We start from the raw sequence: 7,155 nt of genomic DNA on the forward strand, positions 1-7,155 counted from the left end.
GAAAATAAAACTGTTTAGAAAATAGTAATTCTATTTTATTTTATATCTAGTTGCACAAACTATTGTAAACATGAAACAGTTTAATTCATGTTGGTTGCTGCAGAATTTAACTGTGGTATTGTTACTTCTATTTATGTAAAGGACTTAACCCTTGAAAATTCTCTCTCTCCCACTTTGGTCTCAGTAGCCCAGGTTCTGGTGTGTTTTGGTCTGGACTGGACTCAACCTGACTCTGTACTGACACATTCATTATGTTTTATATGAATCTCTCGCTGCGACTTTCAGGATCCACATCAGTGCAGCAGCTGATTCTCACTTATAATAATAATAATAGAAATAAATGAGCACATGTACTAGAGAGCAGGTTGTGTGATGTGTTGAAGAACAGGAGGTTTTTCTTTTGGCTGCATCGTTTTCTGGCTCGTGTACAGACGTGTGTGCGTCTGGAAACAGGTTTGGTAGAAATGTAACCTCCACACAACGTAGACAGAGACTCAAGTCATGAGGGAGCCGTTATTTTGCTCCGGTGCCAGGAGGAGAACGTCTCTCTTCCTCCTCGCCTTTCCATCCCTCGCTTCACTCTTCCCCTCTCTGTGCCTGGCTAAACTAATAAGGGTGTGATTAATGGTCTGCTAATTGCTGTAATCTCAGTTAATTAGAGTGGAGATTCTTCAGTGCTGGAGTGTTGAGGGAGAGATGCATGTTGCTCTGATGTGGAGGTACGGCACTGGCAACGCTCCACGTACACAAGAAGAACACAGACAGACTCGCCGAGAGGCGCAGTACAGTAGTAGAGCACACATGGGCAGTGGTTTACTGAAGTTACAGTACCAGTACCACAAGTACTCTTAGCAGAATTTACTGACGAGAATCACTCATTGCAGTATGTAGAAAACTGGAGTGTGTCAAATACTTTCTAGTACTAGTGAGTAAAATCCTTTGCTTACTGTAAGTCAAAGTATTCATTAGCAAAATACACACAAATTACTAAAAGTACTCGTTATGCAGAATGACTCATGTCGCCATGACGTAGGTTCATTATTGAGCACAGATATGTTCATATCAGACCGCTTCGTTTGGATCAAGGTGTCAAACACTGAGTGAAATCACACGCATGACATGTGTTTGATGTGTGTTGTGATGTCGGCTCCTCAGGTACATTTACACACAGTAAAACTAATTTCCAGCAGCAAATACATTTAGTTAAATACGTTATCCTGGAGCAATTTTATTTTTCATTATGTAACAATGAAACATCGTTAATTACTGTTGTGAACTAGTGAAGTAGTAAAACTAGTATTTTAGGAATTTACAGTGAAATGTTTTAAACATTGAAGCGAATCCTGAGCAGTTTCTGGAGCCACTGTGAATTTCTGTAAATGAATCAGTGTTTGTCCTCAGGTCCTGATCTCAGTGAGATTTTCTGACCAACTAAAGTTTAAATGAAAAAAAGAATGAAAATATCAACCTTTAATCAAAATGACAACCTTCCCGTTGTCATTAATCACAGTGATGGAAAGTCCTGCACTTTGTTTGGCTTCCATCGGCCCCGACAACCTCCACTTAATAACTGCACTGCTTCATTCACTCAGAACAAAGTTCTGCACAAACATAATCAGGGCAAAAATAATGTTTGTTGGCACAACACAGGGAAAATAATTTAGTAATTTATGAATATGATTTCTCAGAGATACGGCTGCAAAGGTTAAGGGCCGTGCAAACATTACGTGAGCAGAGCTTTGCTTGAGTAGGAGAAAACAGTTGCAATGCTTCATAAACAGCACTGGAGGTTCCCGGCTGCAGCATGTGCTCATGTGGTTTATCTCCACATATTTAAGTCACGTGTGGATGTAGTGCCTAAACCTGACCCGGGTGTCTCGGAGCCTAATCACGACCTTTGCCTTGTTGGTTTGTTAGTATCACACCAGCTGCTGTTTGGTGCTCGGTGGCAAAAGTGGCGCAAACTGAGAGACAGCTGATCTGAGAGGGGTGGAACAAACGACTGATGTGGGCGTGAAGGTTGGAGGACACGTTGCCTCTGGCTCCAGTCAGTTCCTGATTGACATAAATAAATCTAGTTGTTGTTTGTTCATATATAGATTTCCACGTCCAAACGAGGAGCCGTAATCATCTTTACAGACTCACTTCTCAGCCAAACTCCAGTTTAACATTTTGAATATTCTAGTTAAGATTCCAAGGTCAAAAATCAATAAATACCACTGAAATTAGATTCAAATGACGCACAGGACATTTCCAGTGATTCCTTGGTTAGAGTGAATATTTCACAGGAACATAGAGATCCAGGATATACAGTTTCAGACCTTGACATTTGAGAGAAGAAATTAAACTTTATATTTAGTTAAGGTCACATTCAGGGGAGATATTGGGAGCCTGTGGGTTCAGCATATATAACACGCTCTCTCTGAATTGATGCAGGTTTGTCATTTGTCGTGTCGCAGACGTCCTGTTAAAAATATGTCAGTGCACTTACTGCATTTTGGAAAGACGAGTCTCCAGTCTGTCGCTCTGAGTCTTTGACCAACATATCAGGCTACAGTGTCTGGTGTGTTTATCTGGGTGTGTTTTTAACCGAGAGGTGTGAAGACTGAAGCCTCAGCCCTGAGGATATACATGTACCCAGTGTCACACACACACACACATACACACACACAGCAGATGCACATGCAGCCAGAGTCTCGCCTCTAACAGTGAGGTGGGCTCCAGGTAACCCGGACTGACAGCTAGGTGTCTGCAGGATGCTGTCCAGACCGGTGAGGAGCGGGACAGCTGGACTGCCTCCCAGATGTGGCAGGATTCGTCAGACACGCGCAGCAGATGTGGCAGCGGGAGTCATAACACAGAAGGCTGCAGCTGTTCACATGTCAAGAAAAAGGAGGACCAGCTCCTCCTGTCTGATGGCGCTCGTCAAACTTCCGGGGATGGACGACATGTGGGGTTAAATCAACCTGACAGTTTCCGGTTCGACACGTGAATATGAGTCTGTGTGTGAGTGCACATGTTCTGTTTACTCATGAAAAGCTTCTCTCCAGCATTTTGTTACTTGTTGCAGTAGTTACTTCATGTGTGGGTGTCGAATGGAAGAGATTGCGCATGGCACTGCACTAACTTATGGCACCCTCCCCCCCTCCCTTCCTAACGCCTCCACACACACCCCCACACACATACTGGGACCTGGCAGAGCTGCTCTCTACCCGTTCCAGTCTAACTGCTTTACATTAGCAGCACCAACATTATGTAATGTGGCCTGTTAAGATTCAGCCTTCAGGAGCGAGGTTCTGTCCGCAGGGACCTGGAAGTTTGAACATGTTCCGTCGTTCCTCTCCACTTTCTAATAAATGCAGCCTGTTGTTTGGAGTATTGCACTGATGTAACAGCCACTGAATGAAAAGGACCCCCCACCCCCCTCTGGGCCTCTGAAGAAGCACTGCTGCTGTCCACAGACAGTATCGACTACGCCACCTTGTGTTCATTATCAGAAAAACAGAAACTTCAAATCTTTATTCCCACAATATTCCAAATTTATAATGACTAAATTATGAGTTTGTTCTCAAAATTCTCCAGCTTTTCTTCGAAGTAACGAAATTTCTACGTTATTCTCTCTGAGTTTATGGAGAAAATGAACATTAGTTATGTGCCGCATATTTGGTCACAGCTAATTTCTTTTTAGGAATGATGAAGACTTCCCTACTTCTACCAAAGTCCAAAGACAATTTGAACGCAGGTGAGCTTTCTCACTGCCTCGTTCATTTGCATACGGTCCCTTAATCTCTGCGTTACCTCCACGTGCTGTGAGCAGGTGTTTTTATTAAACTGCAGCTTTGTGGGAAAAATATTGCTCTTATTTTTTCACATTTAATAAGAGAAGTGATAAATGCATCTGAAGCTCAGATAGTGGAGGTGCTAAAACAATCATAGCTAGAACACACATCCCCACCGGGCAGCTTATTAATATCACATCTGTCTGAGTTAAAAACCACTTCATCTTCCTCATACAATGTTTAGTTCAAGTTTTATTTATTAACTGACTGATTGACAGAAAATATACATTTAGGAGGAAATAAAACATTTAAAACTATAAACAAAAAAGAATAAATAATAATAAATAATAAAGTTTGCATTTAAAAACTCTTTTTCATTCCAGCTGCTGTTGATTCACTAAATTTAAAGATGTCTGTGAGGAACCAAGACACTGTTCAGAAAAATCTACATTACATTTATTATTGAACATACACGATGGTGCACACAGAGCGCTGCTATGTCTCTACCTCCCTCTGCTGCAACACAACAGTTTCACCTAAATCCTAACTGTGGATTTTTTTGTTTGAATAATTGCTGTTTTTGAGTCGGTACCTGTAACACAGTGCTAATTAGTCTCCTCGTGAGATAATGAAATATTTTGAGCCTTGGTGAGTTCAGACATTGCTCAGAGGGCCTGAGGGAGCTGAATAATTACAGTAATTGACTAAACAGTTCAGCATAATGATTTATTCAGCCGCGACTTTTCTTTACAACTAATGTTACTGTTCTATGAGAAGGAAGACGATTTAATTAGTTATTACAGAGCAGGAATGGGACGTTCTCCACTGTGTGTCTGCCAGCATAACATAACATACCTTATAGAATCCTGACGTGTAGTCCTGCTAAAATGGAGCCAGTTTTATTTCTATGCTAACGCTGCACAAAGACACTGTGCAGCTGATTCTGTATTCAAACACTGACATTCTGCTTGTGGCCGTGTCAGACTTTAAATTCATGATAAATATGATGGAAATAATTATAGCTTAAAACGATTTATTCAACTGGAATAAGTTTTTTATTTTTCAAATAGAAAAGCAGTGTTTCATTTTAAGTTTGTTATTTTCTATTTACTTAATATTTTACACACAGTTTGATTTAAACTGTTCTTCATATAATAATGAATAAACCAGAGTCTGTTTCTTTAACCAGTGACTGAAGATGTCAGCGGTTCTGCTCCAGTGTCGGAGACGTTTGGATCCTTGTTCTGAAATAAACCAGAGAAGGAAATTATTTGCTTATCTCACCACTCAGTCATGTTCACATCACCCACAACAGCCGCAGAGCAGACAAAGAGATGGTTTAACATTAGCAGGTAGTTTGTGGGCTTCATCGTTCCATCGGCAGACGTCACCTCTCGGGTTTGTTAACATCAGAAACTCCTGTTTCTCTGTGTTTCTCCGTGTGATGTTTCTTGTGGATGTATTAAAGTGGAGAGTGGAGCCCTGATTCGGACCCTTTCAATGAATCCTTCTCCTCTTCTCTCCATAACCTACTGCTGCACTCTGTGTTTTTCATTCTATACTTTTCATATGCACATCCACTGCAGAGCTGCTGGAAACCTGATTACCTCCGTCCCGGGCTCCAAGCCAACCGCCTTTCTCCTTCCAGCAAATGCCCTCAAGGTTGAAAGAAGAATCCACTTCACACAGACTTTATGCTTCATCTAAACAGAACAACAGCGACGGCACTGACCCAAGAGCTGCAGGTTTAACAGTGCCCTGCTGAGGCCGGCCCTCCGTCCTTAATGAGAACAGTAACGTGCTGCATTAAACTGCTCTCTAATGTAACACACCGTGTCCCTGTTGTTCTCGTTAACATCATTGTTACAGGTTAATCACCTAAGTCATCAGGGGCAGCACGTGTTGAAGCTGGAAAGGAAGGATTTGTTTAGTGAGGCTGCAAACGTCCAGAAACTCTTTATAGGTTCTGACTTTCTGCTTTAGTTTCTTCATTTTTGTATCTCGACATTAATTCGATTTTAAAGTGCAGCATTTAAATTTCCATTAGTTTCACAGTCCACATCAGAAACATTTCACCTACACACACAACAACAGAGCAGAGTTCACAGGACACGTGACCATGTAACATGTACAGTGCTGAGAACAAACGTCCAGTCCCCAGTCTCCAACTAAACAGTTTCACATCTTCAAACTGAAGTAAAACACGCGTGTTGAAGTAAACAGTTAATGTAATACTAACTAGAAGTAGTACATCCAAAAAGGCAGTGCTCAGTGTGAGACGGGTGACAGAGCTTCACAGGGAGGAAAATGTGACCTTTCCAATGAAAACAGAACTTCAGGGTTCAGTGTCCAGGGACATCAGGAACCAGAGGGAACCGAGAGTCAACCCACCAATCCTGGGTTCATAGACAGCTGAGCCCCGTCACAGTCAGAAACAGCTGAACGAGAATCTGCTGAGGTTTGGTCTTTAAAGGGAGTTCTTCCTCTCCACTGTCTCCTGGTGCTGCTCAGTGGGGGTGTTGGCTCTTCTATAGAATTCTGTATCCAGTTATATTTGTGAGGTCTTAAACAAATAAAACTTAACTGAAACTGAATCAGGTCATATGACGATGAGACAATAGGACAGAATATAAAACAGTATTATTCTAAATGATGTGATGACATTTCTAGAGAGTACGACACAGGACGAAGAAAAGATACGCTACAATAAGAGCAGGTAACAATATATGAACTATTATTAGTCCACATTTTGATGTCCCTGAGAGTTTGCTGGGGGCTCTGCACTCTCTGTACTGTATTTCTCAGTGTTGTACCACTAATAAAAATCTTTTCACCTGCTCAGCAGCTTTATTTCTGTGAGCGGCATCTGATCTGCTTTAATTAGCAGCTGATGTTGAGTGGATCTGGGAGGCTCGGTGCTGTTAGAGCAGGATTAGATTCACCCTGTCTCCGCACACTGATTCACTCAGCTCTTTACTTCCTCTCCCTGAGACTGGAAAAGGAATGGGAAACAAATGAGAGTTTTCACGCTCAAATCTAATTCTCTGTACATTTGTACCGGAGCAGATCAGAAACTCATTTTGTGCTTTCAGCTTGTGATCGACCCGTAAAGTCCAAGTTGTCTCCGGCAGTTTGGTCGTACAGTGAGTGACTCCTCTACCGTAGAGTCTCTAACGCTGCATTCAGTATTGTAATAAAGACGACTCTCCCTGTTTCTTAGCAGTAACACGAACACACACCGATTGTAGCTCAGACTACTTTTGGAGGAGTCCAGTGTAAATGATGTCTACTTGTGTGCACAGTTTAGCCCCGAGGCCTCAGATGAAACATGCAGGGCGTGAAAACAACTTCCTGAACAGGTCAGTGTGTGAGAGTG

Source organism: Anabas testudineus, chromosome 8, assembly GCF_900324465.2.
Source record: "Anabas testudineus chromosome 8, fAnaTes1.2, whole genome shotgun sequence".
NCBI lineage: Eukaryota > Metazoa > Chordata > Actinopteri > Anabantiformes > Anabantidae > Anabas > Anabas testudineus.